This window comes from Trichosurus vulpecula, chromosome 1 (assembly GCF_011100635.1).
Source record: "Trichosurus vulpecula isolate mTriVul1 chromosome 1, mTriVul1.pri, whole genome shotgun sequence".
Taxonomy (NCBI): Eukaryota; Metazoa; Chordata; class Mammalia; order Diprotodontia; family Phalangeridae; genus Trichosurus; species Trichosurus vulpecula.
In genome coordinates this window covers 203,021,384-203,037,680 of record NC_050573.1, presented here as the reverse complement: position 1 = coordinate 203,037,680, position 16,297 = coordinate 203,021,384, and positions in this window count along the sequence as shown.

Below are 16,297 nucleotides of genomic sequence, written 5' to 3'. Positions count from 1 at the left end.
AGAATTATTGTTCTAATGTTGGTGATTTTTAAAAGGTATTGGAAAAGGGGAATCTGCAGAATTAGGCAGAGGCAAATACTGTCCAGATTTTTGAAGTGGGGGGAGGACATTTAAGTGTGAGCCAAAACCTTACTTTTTATTCCTGACAAAATTCTAGAATTCACAGTAAGGCAGTGAGGGGGCACAGTGGGTACTGTAGTTAGAAAGGCCTGAGTTCAAATTTGGCCTCAGACATTTCCTAGCCATGTGACCCCCAGCAAGCAACTTACCTTCTGTTTGCCTCAGTTCCTAATCTACAAAATACGGATAACAATAATACCTAACTCCCAGAGTTGTAGAGATTGAAAATAATAATTGAAATAATAATTGTAAGGCACTTAGCACAGAGCCTGGCACATAGCGGGTGCTAAGTAAATGTTGGCTACCATCATCATCATTATTAAAGGATGGTTTGTGAATATGTATGTGAGGGTGAGTTTGACTGATTTATTTAATCATCACCCCATTGCACTTGAAAAAAACGTGATAAGATGCTCAAACAATCTCAAACACAGGTTTTTGAGGAATTGCAAAAAAAGTACTTGTAATTGGGATGATGTTGCATAGGAATCAGTTTGGACAGGCCAAGGAAACTTAGTAACACCCAGAGGCCATCTGTAAGTTATCAATCTAATTTAGAATTGGAGTCATTAGAGAAGTTGAAGTAAGCATGATGTTGGAGTAATATATTTGCTTGCGAAGACAGTGCCTAGGGGAAAGAATAGGCTTCAACTTTTTCTTTGTTCTAAGTTTCCTTATCACCACCACCCCTGCCCTGCAATAGAAAAACAGCCTTGTGGACTTCAAAAGGGTCCAGAGGATGTTGGATTTCCCATCTTCCCACTGATGTCCTAGCAGCATCCCCAAATGAGCCGGTGACAATGTCTCCATTGGAAGCTAAGAATATACTAGATACAAATAAGCAAAAAAACCTAAACCTTGCCTAAGGGGAAATTGAAAAGGGAGAAAAAGACTTCCAGTAACTAGAGTATGTGTCTCACTATGTGCACAGATGTGTATACACATATACACATACATGTATCTGTATATACAGTCCATATAATGTATACACATACACAGTACACAAATATATGCATGGACATATACATATGTGTATATGTGTATATTTGCATATGTACATGCATGCACATGTGTATATATGTATACATGCATACATGTATGCATTGGGAAATCATAGCCAAGAGTTCTATAGAAACCATTTATGTAGAGATATGCAAAACCTCTGACAAAATCTCTCATGCTATCTCTCTGGACAAGATGAAGAGTTGTAAGTAGATGATAATACAATTAGGCAGATTCAAAGTTTATAGGATCAGTTAGTTGGATAGGAACCCCCCCAAATTAATCATTAATCAATAACTGTAAACAAAGAGGTAAATCTCTAGAAGCATGCTATAGGCATCTGACCTCTTCTTGGCCAATCAACATTTTTATCAATGACTCAGATAAAATTTATATGATATAGTCATCAAATTTTCAGATAATATAAACTGAGAACATGAGGTTGGGTTTTTACTTTTTTCATATATAGACTTGGAGCAACCAACTGAAATTCCATACATACAATATACATATATACACACACACAAACGTATCACATATATGTATTATATGTGTTCGTATATATGAATATAAGTACATACTTTTTTTTCCCTTTCAGTACCTACAACTATTTCTGGTTGAGATCTCCAAAATCCCTCAAGCTACACAAAGTAGGGATTGAATTTAAAGCCAGATTCTATCTGTCCTTACATCTCAACGCACAAAAGAACTACTGGGAGATGAGGCTGTTGCTGCCCTAAACCATACCTATGCCTGCAGGCAGATGACTGCTCAGGTGAATGCCTCCAGGGGATTGCCTGTGGGGGGTTGTTGGAAGTCAATGCAAATGAGTACTGCTTCCCAGGGAGTAGAATTGAACCTGCAGGAACCTCCAGGCAGAGGTGTATTTGAGGCCAGCAGCCAGGGTGGCTCAGGTCACTCCTTTACATACTCAGCCTTAGGCCTCCTTTAAGTATTTTCATTTCCCCTGCTAAACCTGAATCATGCCATAAGAAGACAGTGAAGAAAGAGTTCTTGCCTACATATTCTTTGTTCCTAAAAATGAAGCACTAACATAGTGTTATCCAGGTTTTGAATTTAAATCATATGTGTGAAAAAATAATTTCATCGCTTAGATATAACTTACTAGTTTGGACCTTTGCATTTTCTACTCAGTCAACATTGACTCAATATTGGACACAGATGACGGACAGGAGTCCCATTAAGTAAAATGCATTTTTGCAGAGCCAGAAAGAAATTACCTATTCAGAGGATCATAAAGTCAGAATGGAAGGCAAGTAGAGATCACCTAGTCCCAAACTCACATTTTCTAGACTAGCAAATGAAAGTCCAGAGAGGTTAATCCAGCTGCCCAAACTCACCCTGTTAGTGACAGCACCAGGACGGCAACCATAATCCTCTGACCCCAGTCCAGGGCTCCTGAGAAAATAAGCTACCTTCTGCAGACTAGGCTTGATCAGACTAAGCGGAAAGGAGAGTTACCAGATAACGTCAGCAACAACAGCAATGATATTAATAAACAATAGCTGATTGAATATGTTCATCTATTTTTTACAATATCACCTTACTCCTAAAGAGCAAATGAAGTTTATAGGCCAAACTGTCCAGATGGGGTGTGTATTTGGATTCTAATCACTGCCTAATAAGTAAAATATATATTCAAGCCCTAAATTTTTCTAAGTGTAGGCAAGGGGTAATTTGACCAGGGAAGTTATTTTCATCTCTCCTTTTGACTGAATGTGTATGATTATGATTTGGGGGATGGGGTACCAGATCCACACATAAATGGAAACAAAAGATTTATTTGAATTATTTATTACTTTATTTGACTTCATTTTTGTTGAAATTTTTGTCTCCTTAACAAGGTGCCAGTGGGAAAGCATTCTATATGGAGAGGCAAACAAATCAAAAGTTCTAAAAGAAGTCAAGCTTCTAACTTCATCAAATAGAGAAAACCTCTGAGCAATTCTACCAGACATACCTGTTAGGATATATAGATATGTGGAGCTCTCTTCTGGGAAATTTACGTACTTGGATAGTTCTATTCATGCCAAACTTCCTTTACCATTAAATTCCAACATTTAAGGAACACACAAAACACAACTAAACAAAGGGATATGTGAGTCACTAAATACATTTGATACCACATCATGACTACGCACAAAGGGCAATCAAACAGTGCATGTCCTTTGATCCAGCCATACCACTACTAGGTCTTTTATCCCAAAGAGATCATAAAAAAAGGAAAAGGACCTACATGTACAAAAATATTTATAGCAGCTCTTTTTGTGGTAGCAAAGAATTGGAAACTGAGGGGATGCCCATCAATTGGGGAGTGGCTGAACAAGTTGTGGTATATGAATGTAATGGAATATTATTGTGCTATAAGAAATGATTAGCAGGAAGATTTCAGAAAATCCTGGAAAGACTTGCATGAACTGATACAAAGTGAAGTAAGAAGAACAAGGAGGACATTGTACACAGTAACAGCTATATTGTAAAGACGATTGACTATGAATGACTTAGCTCTTCTCAGCTAATCCAGTGATACAAGACAATCACAATGATTCAAGATAATTCCGAAGGACTTGTGATGGAAAAGGTATCCATATCCAGAGAAAGAACTGAAGGAGTCTGAATGTAGACTGAAGCATACTATTTTCACTCTGTGTGTGTGTGTGTGTGTGTGTGTGTGTGTGTGTGTTTCCTTTTGGTCTGTTTCACAACATGACTAATATGGAAATATGTTTTACATGATTGTACATATGTAAACATATCAAATTGCTTACCATTTTAAGGAAAAGGGAGGAGAAGTAGGGAAAGAAAAAAATTGGGAACTCAAATTTTTTTAAATGAATGTTAAAAATTGTCTTTACATGTAATTGGAAAAAATAAAATACTATTTATAAAATACCACATTATGTCCAGGCATATTCTTAGCTTTTAGCAGGTGAAGAGGCCAGCCAATTGTTTCCAGTCCCTCTTGGTATCAAAATGCACATTCTCCTAGAGAAGAGTTTTTTTTTTTTAAATAAACATCTGAGATTAAAGTACCACTGTTGACAGCAAAATTATAATATACAGTTTAAAGATGAATTTGGTTATGATTACACAGAGACAGAGAAGACTAATGAAATACTGACACAAAACAAAACCAAAAACACACTCAAAGGAAAATGCAAACTCTTCCAATGCATATCAAATCTTAATCGAATAATCTATCTTTAATTATCCACATTATGATCACTTAGAGGGTGATCATTTCTGAGTCTCAAATCTCCAATCTTTTGGCCCAAAGCCTTAGGGGTAATTGCTTTATAACTGGGTAAGAATATATCATCTATGTCTGGTCTAGACTCAGCAAGAATATTTGTAACTAGTATTTAAAGCTACAGTTCTGGAAAGGATTCAATCAGCCAAGAGACTTTTCCATTTGCTTATTTGGTCTTGTACCTCCACTCAACACCTACAGTACTTGTTAATGCCTAGCAGCTACCATAAGGTTTTTCCCCTTTGTGGGGGAAGGGGCTACAGTTTTGTGAGGGAATAAGGAGGAGAGTGAGTCTATATCAATATCACCAAAAATACCCAGAGATTCTAAAAGCCAAAAGGCTGTTTCCTCAACTGATCCCGAGAATGACAGAAAAGGAGTGACCATTTCCATGAACTAATTCTGGGTGGGCTTAGGTTGGTAGCTACAGGGTGCTGGCCCATTTGGCCTTTGCTCTTTAGGTGCATCTCCTGAAAGGTCTGATGCCATAGATAACAAAAGACACCAGGCAGCTTTCCAGTGGCCATCGATCCCTCTTCAAGCCATGGTGTGCTTTGGAAATCGTTTCTGCACATGGCAGACAAGTTTGTCAGCTTTTGTTTGTTGTTCAGGCAGTGCCAGCTGGTGTGCTGCTACCACCGCTAGTTCTGTCCTTCTTTCTCGCCTTTTGATTTTGCAGCTCAAGTGTTTACAGAAACAAAATGCATCTACCCCAGGAAAGCAACCTCTCATAGACCAGCAGTTTTCCCTTTGAGGGCATGGAAGAGAATTAAAAAAAAAAAAAAAGGCTCCAGGCTGGGCTATAGGTCTATGCTTTCTCTGCTAGGGAAATGTTTGCCAAAGTTGCCTAGGCTCAGCAAGCACCCCAGTGTTTGCAGCACAAAACCTGGATCTCTCTCTCCCTCTCTCTCTCTCTCTCTCTCTCTCTCTCTCTCTCTCTCTCTCTCTCTCTTTCTCTCTCTCTCTCTCTCTCTCTCCCTCCCTCTCTCTCTCTCTCTCCTCTCTCTCTCTCTCTCTGTCACTCTCTCATCTTTGGTCATATCCATTCTTGATTTATAAAGACATTTAAAAGCACACAGAGTGCCTCAGTGCAGATGATTTTAGAGTTCTCCCAGTATTGCAGGTACTGCCAGAGCCCATTCTTGGCAAAGGAAGGACACTGTGTTCCCCATCCCTGAAGTTTAATGTTCCATTGCAAAGTCAGATCCAAGAGGAAATAGAGAGAGGAAGCCAAACCTTGTCCATGGGTGGTAGTGGGACGATATCCTCCCCTGATTCTAGAGAGACTGCTTTATGGCAGGAGAGCTCTCACTATACAGCTACACTGCCATGCCCTTGGAAATGTTGTAAATAATCCCTGGGTGGTAAGACTTCAGAATATGCTACAGCCACATGTTCTTTATAATCATTAGGCTGAAAATAAGTGGTTCCAAACTCTGGCAAAGATAACGTTTTGATACCCGTTGCCTCACATCTGATAATTCAAGCCTGATCACAATGAACTACTTCCAATGGGAAATAATGGAGCGTAACTCTCGGCCCGGAAACTTTCTCCTCCATATGGTTCACAAGTTCCCTGGGATGTGTAATCCTACTGGGAGCACCATCTGCATAGATTCTACACAGGCTTATTCAGAGTGAGATTCTTCACTACAAACTCTGCAGCAAAAATGTTGCTTCCCTGCACCACCACCCCCTTGCCCCCTGCCAATGCATAGGCTTGAAGACTATTTGGCCAGAAACTTATCTAAGGTTTTTGGTGAAAATATGAATTTGTAAATTGAGGCATGGAACCTCCAGTGGTGTTGTAGTCTGATTCTCTATATATTCAACACACATGGAAAACCAAGAGAAGATAAATAAGAATTTATATGCAAATTAGGTTCTTTGTTATAGGCTTATGTCATTGTTGATGCTACAATTGATGATATTAACAAGAATTGTGTATAAATGTCTTATCTTTGCAACTCCTTAACTTCAAATTCCTTAAAGAAAGAATCTATATTATATTCATCTTTACATGGTACCTGCATGGTAACTTGTATTTAACATAGTAGGTATCAGGGAATATTTGTTGAGGGAAGGGAAAAAATAAAGAGAGGGGAGAAGGGAAAGAAAAGAAGAGGGAAAGGAAAGAAAGGGAAAGGAAGGGAAGGGAAGGGGAAAGGGGAGAGGAAGGCAAGGAAAAGGAAGACAGGGAAAAGAAATTTTGGCATTTAATTTGGCTGACTTCATTACTAACTTTGCCAAAATGGGCCATTCATGGGGTAGCTAGGTGGTGCAGTGAGTAGAGCACCAGCCCTGGAGTCAAGAAGACCTGAGTTCAAATCTTGCCTCAGACACTTGACAAATTTAGCAGCTGTGTGACCTTGGGCAAGTCATTTAACCCCAATTGCCCTACTTCCCCCACCTCAAAAAAAAAGGGAGCTATTCATGACTTTCTCAAATATGCAGTATTTTTCTTTACGAATCATCTAATTAATTTTTCACCTCGAGTTATTATTTAAGTTCTTAAATGGTCATATGATCTATTGTTCGCATCTATGGTTTATAAATTATGTAGGTTTTCTGTACATTACTGAGCCCCATGAATAAGGTATGTCCGTTGACTTGAAAGTTAAAAACAAAACATTGGCATATATTGGTCAGGAATAGAGAGACCTACAAGGAATCTATTTGCAATAATGGAAAATTAGATGCACATTTTCACATGTTATCATATCCTTAACAAGACATCTATCAGGAGACTTTCATAAAAAAATATATTTGAACTCATAATCAAGTACCACCAATAACCCATCTGCAGAGTCAAAGTCAAACATGGAATTCCCCTTGACACACTTTTCTAGATTATCTGTTTAGTAGGATATAAATTCATTAAATAATTCTTATAATTATTTGCTTCACTTTGACAACTCTGATAAAGTTTTTGCTAAAAAGGCCTCGCTTGTATCTTCCTCTATCAATGTAGATCAAATTTGCCTTGCCCATGTAGTCTTAGAGCATTACCTGAGGGTAGTGAGAAGTTAAGTGATTTGATGACTTGTCCAAGGTCTATCTTTCTGTCTCTGTCAATCTCTCTGCCCTATGTCTCTCTGTTTCTCTCTCTTTGTCTCTGTCTCTGTCTTTCTCTCTTTGTCTCTGTCTAACTCTCTCACCTATATATGAATTTCTGTCTGTCTCTGGTTCTTTTTTCTATCTGTCTTTTGATCTGTCCCTTTACACACACACACACACACACACACACACACACACACACACACACACACACACACAAAAATAGCCCACTAGACAGTAAACTCTTTCTGGGTAAAGATCATGTCTTTTCTAAATTTTGTATGTTTGTTTTATTTGGTTTATGTTTATGTTTAAGCATTTAAATAAGTTGAAGATTTTTAGATTAATTTCCATAACACTTTCATGCATTAGAGATATGTCAAGTATTATTGTTCCTATTTTAACTACCAACATTTACACAGGGAATAGCTCACATTTACACTATGCCTCTGTGATTGAACTAAAATTGAACACTTGCTCCCTGGTTCCCAGTACTATACCCTATATATCTGAATTTATCTGATCCCAAACTGAGGGGAAAAATGTGTTAAGGTCTGTGTTGGGGAGAGGGAGGAATATATACAATTTATGTTTTAAAATAGTTTTAGTATGTTATTTTTAAAGGAAACAGATTTGGAAAAAAAAAAGTTGCTGTCAGCAGCACCTTGTTTGACTGACAGTTAAAGTTTTCTAATAGGACTTAGAGAGGTTAGTAAACGGCTTCCCCATTGAGTGGTAAAAAACCTATTATGGAAGCCCTGAGTGAAGTGAAGGGAAAGAGAGGAGAGTTACAATGGATATCAAAGATTTAAATAAGTGCCAGGGACTTTAGTCTCCTGCCCAGTTCTCTAGCTGGGGAATTTAGACAAGTCTCAGGACAGGAGGGATTGCCATAGTCATACCTTTCCAGAGAGGTAGAGAGAAATGAGTGAACAACAAAGCGCAGGGAGCTTTGCCATGGTAAACTTAGCTGTAGGTAGTCACCAATGAGACAGTGAAATCCTGAGCAGATGCAGAGGTACTGGTCCTACTCACTCAACCCCTGGTTAAGGAACAAATAACCTGCTTAGAGACTGGCTTAATAATGGTAGTCAGTTAATTGAGAAATCAACATAGAATATGTCCAAATTCAAAAGTAAGACTTGATGCTTCACATCCTGTGAAGAACAGCCACAGAAAGTTGAATGGCTACCCTAGGAAAGCTAATGATCCCCAACCCAGTCTAGTATGTATACTTTAACCTCCATAGACTCTCAGGGGATTTGTCCAGGTAAAATATTTCTATCCTTAGTTCCTATTTTAATCAGAATTCTTGTGTTTACTTTAATCTTTGCTTCAAGTGACCTTTCTCTCTTTAGGTTTTCAAAGAACTAGAAGTAAATACTTACATTTTGTTATAAAGAAACAACCACTACTTGTGCTGAGCTTTATACATATGTAAGGTATGTGCATTAGGTACTGTGATTTTCCCATGTAAGGAATATGACAGACATGGATCTGTCTGGATATAGATCACAAGGAGGCATGATTAGAAATCTCTGGCATCTCCTCCTTCAACCCTTCTCCAAGAAAGGAGAGCCCAAACAAGGCAGGAGGTTGGGACCAAAGGTTGGCATTCTTCTCTACTTGAAGAAAGGGTACCAGGCTAGAATCATATCTATCTGTCCCCTTAAATATTGGTAGTCTAGGGGAGATGATTTTTAGGTTCAAGCTGAACTCCTGATCTCCAGGGAAGGAGTACCCCAAGCTATATATCTGAGGTTTGACTATTCCTACCAAATGCCAGCTCCAAAATGAATACACATAGCAAATAGCAAAAAAAGAAAAAAAATGCACACCCACAAACAAATTATTCATTAGCAAACCGAAATTAGAGAAATTATACAGATGAGAATAAATACCAGACAATACAAAGAGTAAATGAAGTCATCCATTGTGAGCAAGATATCTCTTCTAAACCAAGAGAGAGACTCCTAGATCTTAACCAAGGGAAATTCCTCAAAGTTTCCAATATAGAAATCTGGAATTAGAGAAGTAATCAAGGTGCTAGCTCCTCTACATGTTGGCTTGTTTCTGGAATCTTTTCATTCCATTCAGGGACTTGAGAATCTGGAATTGTGTTTCTTCTTTCTCAAATCTGAAAGCCAGAACACAAAGATTTCTTTTCTCCTAAGCTCTCACCAAATCCAGCTCTCATGCAGGTACTGACCACTGAATAATCAATGTCCACCAATAAGGAGTGTTCCATACAGATAGGCCTTGAACCTAGGGTTATACATACTGGGCTTTCCATAAACCTTTGTTGAATATGGCTCCCTGGATCTTCAGATACATTGTTCAGGGGTACCAAATAAGGTTCTAATAGATGAATTTGTAGGATTCAACTTTTTTCAATGACACACTGTATCAGTATTTGAGAAGCATAAGAGACGTTGATACTCTCATTTTTGTATTCTTCTTTCTACAAGCTGACTATTTTTTCTTTTCTTAGACAAACCTAGTATCCATTAAAAATGCCTAGAGTTTCATATGACTGCTAACTCTCACTTTTATGGCTAGAGTAAAGAATGTAATTCCAAAGAGTTCTAGGGAGATTGAAGACAACTCATAGTTTGATTTTAGTTTGGGATGACCAACTCTAAGGCCAAAATATGCTTATTATGCAAGTAAGATGAACCATTAATGATCTTGGAATCAGTAAGCTTCAGACTGACCTTGACCTGGAACTACTCCAAACTGAAACAAGATTGCAAATCCTCCTCAGTCTAGATTATATTCCTCATACTGGGACAGAAATAGTTGTGCCTCAGGAAATAAAGTGACAGAGCAAGGGCTGAACAATCATTCCCCTCCTCTCATCTTATTCTATAACAGATGTTTATTGTAGTCTTTAGGCATCAAAAAATTTGGCTTTTGTTAGCGTCTCCAAATCCATAAAATTGTTATGAATTCTAAACTTGATAAATTTAAGCACAACAAATCATAAGCAAAGTAGAGTTTGTGTAGAAAAGCTCAAGCCAAATCAGATCTTACATTTATTTGGAAAAACCATCATAAGTGGAAAATTTCTTCAAAATTCCAAAGATAATATATATTGATAACACAATATTGTATTTGTTTATCCATCTTCTTTCCCCACCCGTACCCCAATCAATTTACCATTTATCTCTTTCTACTAGTGTTAAATGGGCTACTGAGTCAAAGGATGAGATACAAGATGAAAATATACAGATATTATTTTATTTTTTGTTACAAAGATGCTGAGCAACATTGCTAATTCTCATTTCTATTTTTTTTCCCCACTTCATTGCAGTCAGAAATGAGAGCATGCTCAGTTTCACTAGGAGATATTTTTGTGCCACCTGGTGGATTTTTGATGAAGTCAAAGTATCCAGAATCTGAATTACCGCTCAGCTTGATCATCACTTGAGGCATTTTCTCAGCGCTTAATGTTACCAGTGTAAGTATAGATTCCCCACTGTGTCAGGCAATTCAACTGCACTAGACCCATAATAAAGATTTTTTTTTTAATGTGAAAATTAGTCTTTAGTGAAAGAGACCTATTTTGTTAGCTGCTGGGTAAATTCAGGTAAAGGCAATGACATCCACAACAGTGGGTCAATCCATTATGGTTAATATGTAGATATTATTGCCAACCTTATAGCAGTCAGAATAGCACAGATGCTAACACTTCTCTCTATTAGTTAGAGACAAAAATAATTGTAATTAACCTTTTCTCTTACCCCCATCCCTAGGATGTAAAAATAATCTGATATTGTCATATTTGGCAATTAGTGATGTAACTGTTTACTGAAGCATTAATTTTCACCGAACATGAAAGGGATTTGAAAAACACATTTACTGGGGTGATAACTGATTGGGGTCTTGGAAGTCTTTCTTAGTGACTCATACTAATGCGAGTTAGAGCTGGCTGGGATGATTTTATATGAATTCCATGCTCAAAAAAACCTCAGTCCTAGGAGCTTTGTGCTAGACACCTATATTTTCCCCAATATATCAGTGATTTTTAATATTCTAGCTCCAAATTAACCCAATGTCCACAGCCAAATGGAAAGTGACCTAAATTATTTTGAATTTCCCCCCTCAAATCTCACTGACACAATGTTAATTTAAGAGGAAGTTGGTCAGAAGACATGAAAGTTGTGGGGGGGGGGGTTTAAATTACAAGTAAAAAGCTAGAAAATTCTTTAAATTAAATTCATCAAGCATAGAGGTAACAGACTCTAAAAGCAAGCATGTAAAGTATGTGTTGATCTGGGTGAAGGTTTCACAGTCCAAAGAAATCCAACTTGGATAAACAAAATTGAAGCAGAAAAGGAAACATGGTATGTGCTTGCATGCATGTGTGCATACATGTGTGCATGCGTGTGTGTGTATGTGTATTTGTGTGTGGGGGGGATGGGATGAGTGGGGAAAAGAGTAGTTAGGTAGAAATGTCTTCTGAAATGTCTATTTGGAAATTTAAGAAACTGGGAAAAGAGTAGTTAGGTAGAAATGTCTTCTGAAATGTCTATTTGGAAATTTAAGAAACTTGGAAATATATCCTGTCTTTCAACTCAGTTATAATTCTCTTGAAGGCAGGGGCAAGAGTTTACACAAAATTTATGTCCAGTACCCAGCTTAGTGTCCAATAAATGGTACTTACTCAATTGCTGAAAGTATCACAGACCTTCATTCATCTTTGATGATGATACTGTCCAAGTAGGTTTGTTATCTACCTTATGTGTGCACATGTGATTGAAAAATAAAGCACAACCAGTAAACATTTTTGCTCTGCATACTTTTTCTTTCTTTCAGAACTATGATTTTAATATGCTTGGATATCCCTGGATTATGAATTCTCTATATCAACAGCAGCAACATCACTTTAGTCATTATAAACTGTCTTTGTCTCAGGACCTATATGAAAGAACTGGGGAAGTAAGGGAAAGAAAATGAAGATCTTGGTTCTAGGTGACTGCTCTGACACTGAGGTTAATGAAACATGGTAAGACCACTGAAACCATTGAACTGCTGGACTAGAAGGGCTAGAATGTTGTTCAGGAATGATTGGGGAAAGGAGGAGGAGGTCATAGTGTAGGATTTTGAAATGGTAAGGGCTATGAGAAGTCATCTAATCCAACCTATATCCTTGAACATCAAAGATAGCTACACAAGCTTTAGGGTCTGGAGAATGGAAAAGGATGTGTAGGACCAAGAAGGAAGGGAAAAAGGATGAAAGCTACTTAGAAACAATACAGTTGTCTCTTCCATATCACAACTTTCTCCATTGTGGTTTCAATATATTGAGTGTCGGCATAAAAAATTAAATGGGAATTTTGGAGAGTTTTTCAGAAGCTGCAGATGACACGTGAAGGCCAGGAGATAACACAGAAAAAATAGAAATTAAAAATGCATAAAATATATGTATAACATGGTATAATGGCAACCTATTTTATTTTCTAATACCATAATAATTCATATTTCTCTGGTGCAAAGGGAGGGCCAAAAAATTTTAAGTGGATTTTCCAGATTGCAAGGTCTCCATACCTCTAACTTCTACAATGTGGAAAGGTTAAATGTAGTGATGTATTATAAGGACAGTTATTGTAGCTTAGTGGGGAGTGTTCTTTTTAGAACACTGCCCTAGTCCTCACTGTGCCATTAACTGGTAATGCAAGTAAATTTCTTACATTTCCTAGGACTCAATTTCCTAATTTATAAAATAAGGGAATTGTTATCAATGACTGCCAAGGTCCTTCCCAGGGGTCATAAAATAAATCTCTATAAACTTTAAAACCAGTAAGGGAGAAGAGTAATTAAAGCTATCTTGGGCAACTTTACAAAATAATAAAGGCATTGAGGTAGAACAGATAGCTATTGAATAGGGAGTCAGGAAGACCTGAGTTCAAATCCCAACACTGATAGTTATTAGCTATATGACTATAGCATATCATCACTTAACCTCTTTTAGGTGAGTTACCTAATTTAAACACTTACTTACCTCACCAGTTTTTTTTCTTGTGGTTCAAATGAGTATATATACATATATGTGCACATAAGAATATATATGTGTATAGTTATACATAGATTTATACTCATATGCTCATATATAACTCATAAAATAGATTTCCATAAAGTTATTTAAATATTTATTATGCATTACATATAGATGAATTTACACCTGTGCATGCATGCATACACATAACAAGTGCTTTGCAAACTTTGAAGTGCCTTGTAAATGTTAATTAAAATTATAGACTATTTTACTTATCCTGATGTTTTGATAGATCCATAAATCCGTTAGTGTGTGTTTTCCCTCTAGGATTTTCCCTCCATAGTTTCATATAGAATCACACCGTGTTATTCTTGGGTGCAGTTGCCAATAAATCATCCCTAGAGGATCTACCCAGCATGACTGGGGCCTTTTTAAGGGTATCAATGTACTGCCCAGTCTCTCTATCAATTTTTTTCACTATGGTCATACATATCCTTACTAATAATATTCTGTCGTTTTTGATGTTAAAGTTATTATTTGTACTTTGCCATAGACTTTTTTTGCCTTCCATGTTTCTTTCCATTGTTCTTTGAATTATTTATAATTTTAACTCTCCTGAGACGTTAGTGCTCTGTGATTAGCAACAATATGACACTGCCAAGAGAAATTGGTATTACAAAGATAGCCTTTTGGACTGATGGTCAATGTGGAATCCTCAGAAGCATGAAATCTTCTCATTTTCCACCTGGGTGCACTCATTTTAAACTTCTTTGACTTGTTCAGCTATAATCATTTTGGGATTCTTTGACTTCGCCGTAATGCCCATATGCTACTCCTCTTCTCCCACCCCTTTGATTTTTCTTTTGTATATTGTCTTCCCTTATTAAACTGTAAGCTTCTTGAGAGCAGGGACTGTCTTTGTTTTTAGTGTTTGCGTCCAGCACACAGCATAGTTCCTGACACATAATACATGCTTAATAAGTGGGATTTTTTTTGCTTGACTAAAAGCAATTCAATTTCCCAAATTTAATTCAATATAATCTGTTCTTCCTATTCAATTCTGGGCCTAACTCATTATCCACCTATAGTACTTGTCCAAGATATGCATATTGGTGTATCAGTGAGACAGGCTGCCTGTCCAGTGGCATCCAGTGGCATGTCATAATCTGGGAAATATTTCTGAATGGTTAGATCAAATTCTACAGCAATATGGTATATTTTTCTGAGGAAGCTTTCTAATGTCATTCTCTGAGATAAATGCAAACGGCATGTCATTTGTGAAAGGGAAAAGTTGAAGAAACTCATCATCGATATTGAATCTTTATTTTTGGAGGTGGACCTTAACCAGGGCATTTTCCATGATATTCACAAACATTGTCAGCAGATATATACCTCCCAGTTTTACATACCCCTCAATGTCAGGATTCAGTGGAGGAAAGTTATGTCTTTAGTTGTGTCTGTCAAGACAATTCTATAATTTTGCAGTAGGATGATAGCTCTAGAACTAGAGACATTTGAGGTCAACTATTTCAAACTCTTCATTGCACAGATGAGGAAAATGAGGCCCAGAGGGCTATTAACTGGTAGAGCCAGAATTCAAACTCATGAATGAACCCAAATTCAACACTGCTCCATGAGACATATCTTGTCTGAGGAGAGCATTCAAATTTCCTGTTGTTATTGCTAATTAAAATGCTTTTAAAAAAAATAACCAATAAACACAATGACATGTTATATTCTCATTATAGCTTAATTATATGATAGTAAAAGTTTTCTGCTATATAAAATTGCATGTGAAAGTAGTCTACATGCCCCTTCTCATCTTTTCATTAATATAACCCTTGTGTGGATCATTATCATAAAGATTTTATAGAAATGAAAAATCAGGAATATGACCTGCAGTAGTTTGTATTTTCTAAATCACTCCCCCACTCCCTCCAGCAGAATTATGGAATCTAAGAACTGAAAAGGACCTAAGGTCACCCAGTCCAACTCATACTAGAGCAAGAAAACCCACTACAACATTTTCTAGTGGTGTCAAATTAAAATGGAAACAGATTCTCAAAGTTGTGTGTTGACTTAGAAAACCACAAATTAATATTATCTATGCTGCATTGTATTTTAATTCATTTTGTCAGATATTTCCCAATTACATTTTAATCTGGTTCAGGACACAGTTTGACACGGCTGATCCACAACATTCCCAAACAATTCAAATTCTGATTAAACACATGTAAGGGCTGACTACTTCCTAAGGCCTGCCATGCTTTCTTTAGATAGTCCTAATTTTTAGGAAAGTTGTCCCTATAGCTAGCCAAAATCTATCTTTCCGCAACTTCTATCCTCCTCATATTTCTCTCTGGAGCCAAGCAAAAAAAAAAATGAATCTCTCCTTCCACAGGGCAACACATCAAATACTTACAGACAACCTGGTCATCATAGAACTTGCCGCAGTTTCATCATGTCCTCATTCTCCAATCATCTCTATCTTACTAGAAACTATGATTCCTCTCTTAGATTCTTCTGGCTCTGACAGATGAAATCTTTATCTTATATAGTCAAGAACCAGCCCACCAAATCACTTCCTACAATGTCCTTGCCATGTCCTCACAAGGTACTCTATCCAATCACTTTCTAGCATTCTTTTGTATTGTTTTCCCCCATTAGAATATAAGTTCCTTGATGGCAGAGACTCTATTGTTTTTGTTTTTATCCCTAGCATTTAGCAGAGCGTCTGACAAATAATAAATACTAAGTGTTTCTATCTATCTATCTTTCTACCTAGCTATTCAACTCTTCTCTTCTTTGGGTTAAAACATACCCATTTCCTTCATCTTATCCCTATATAG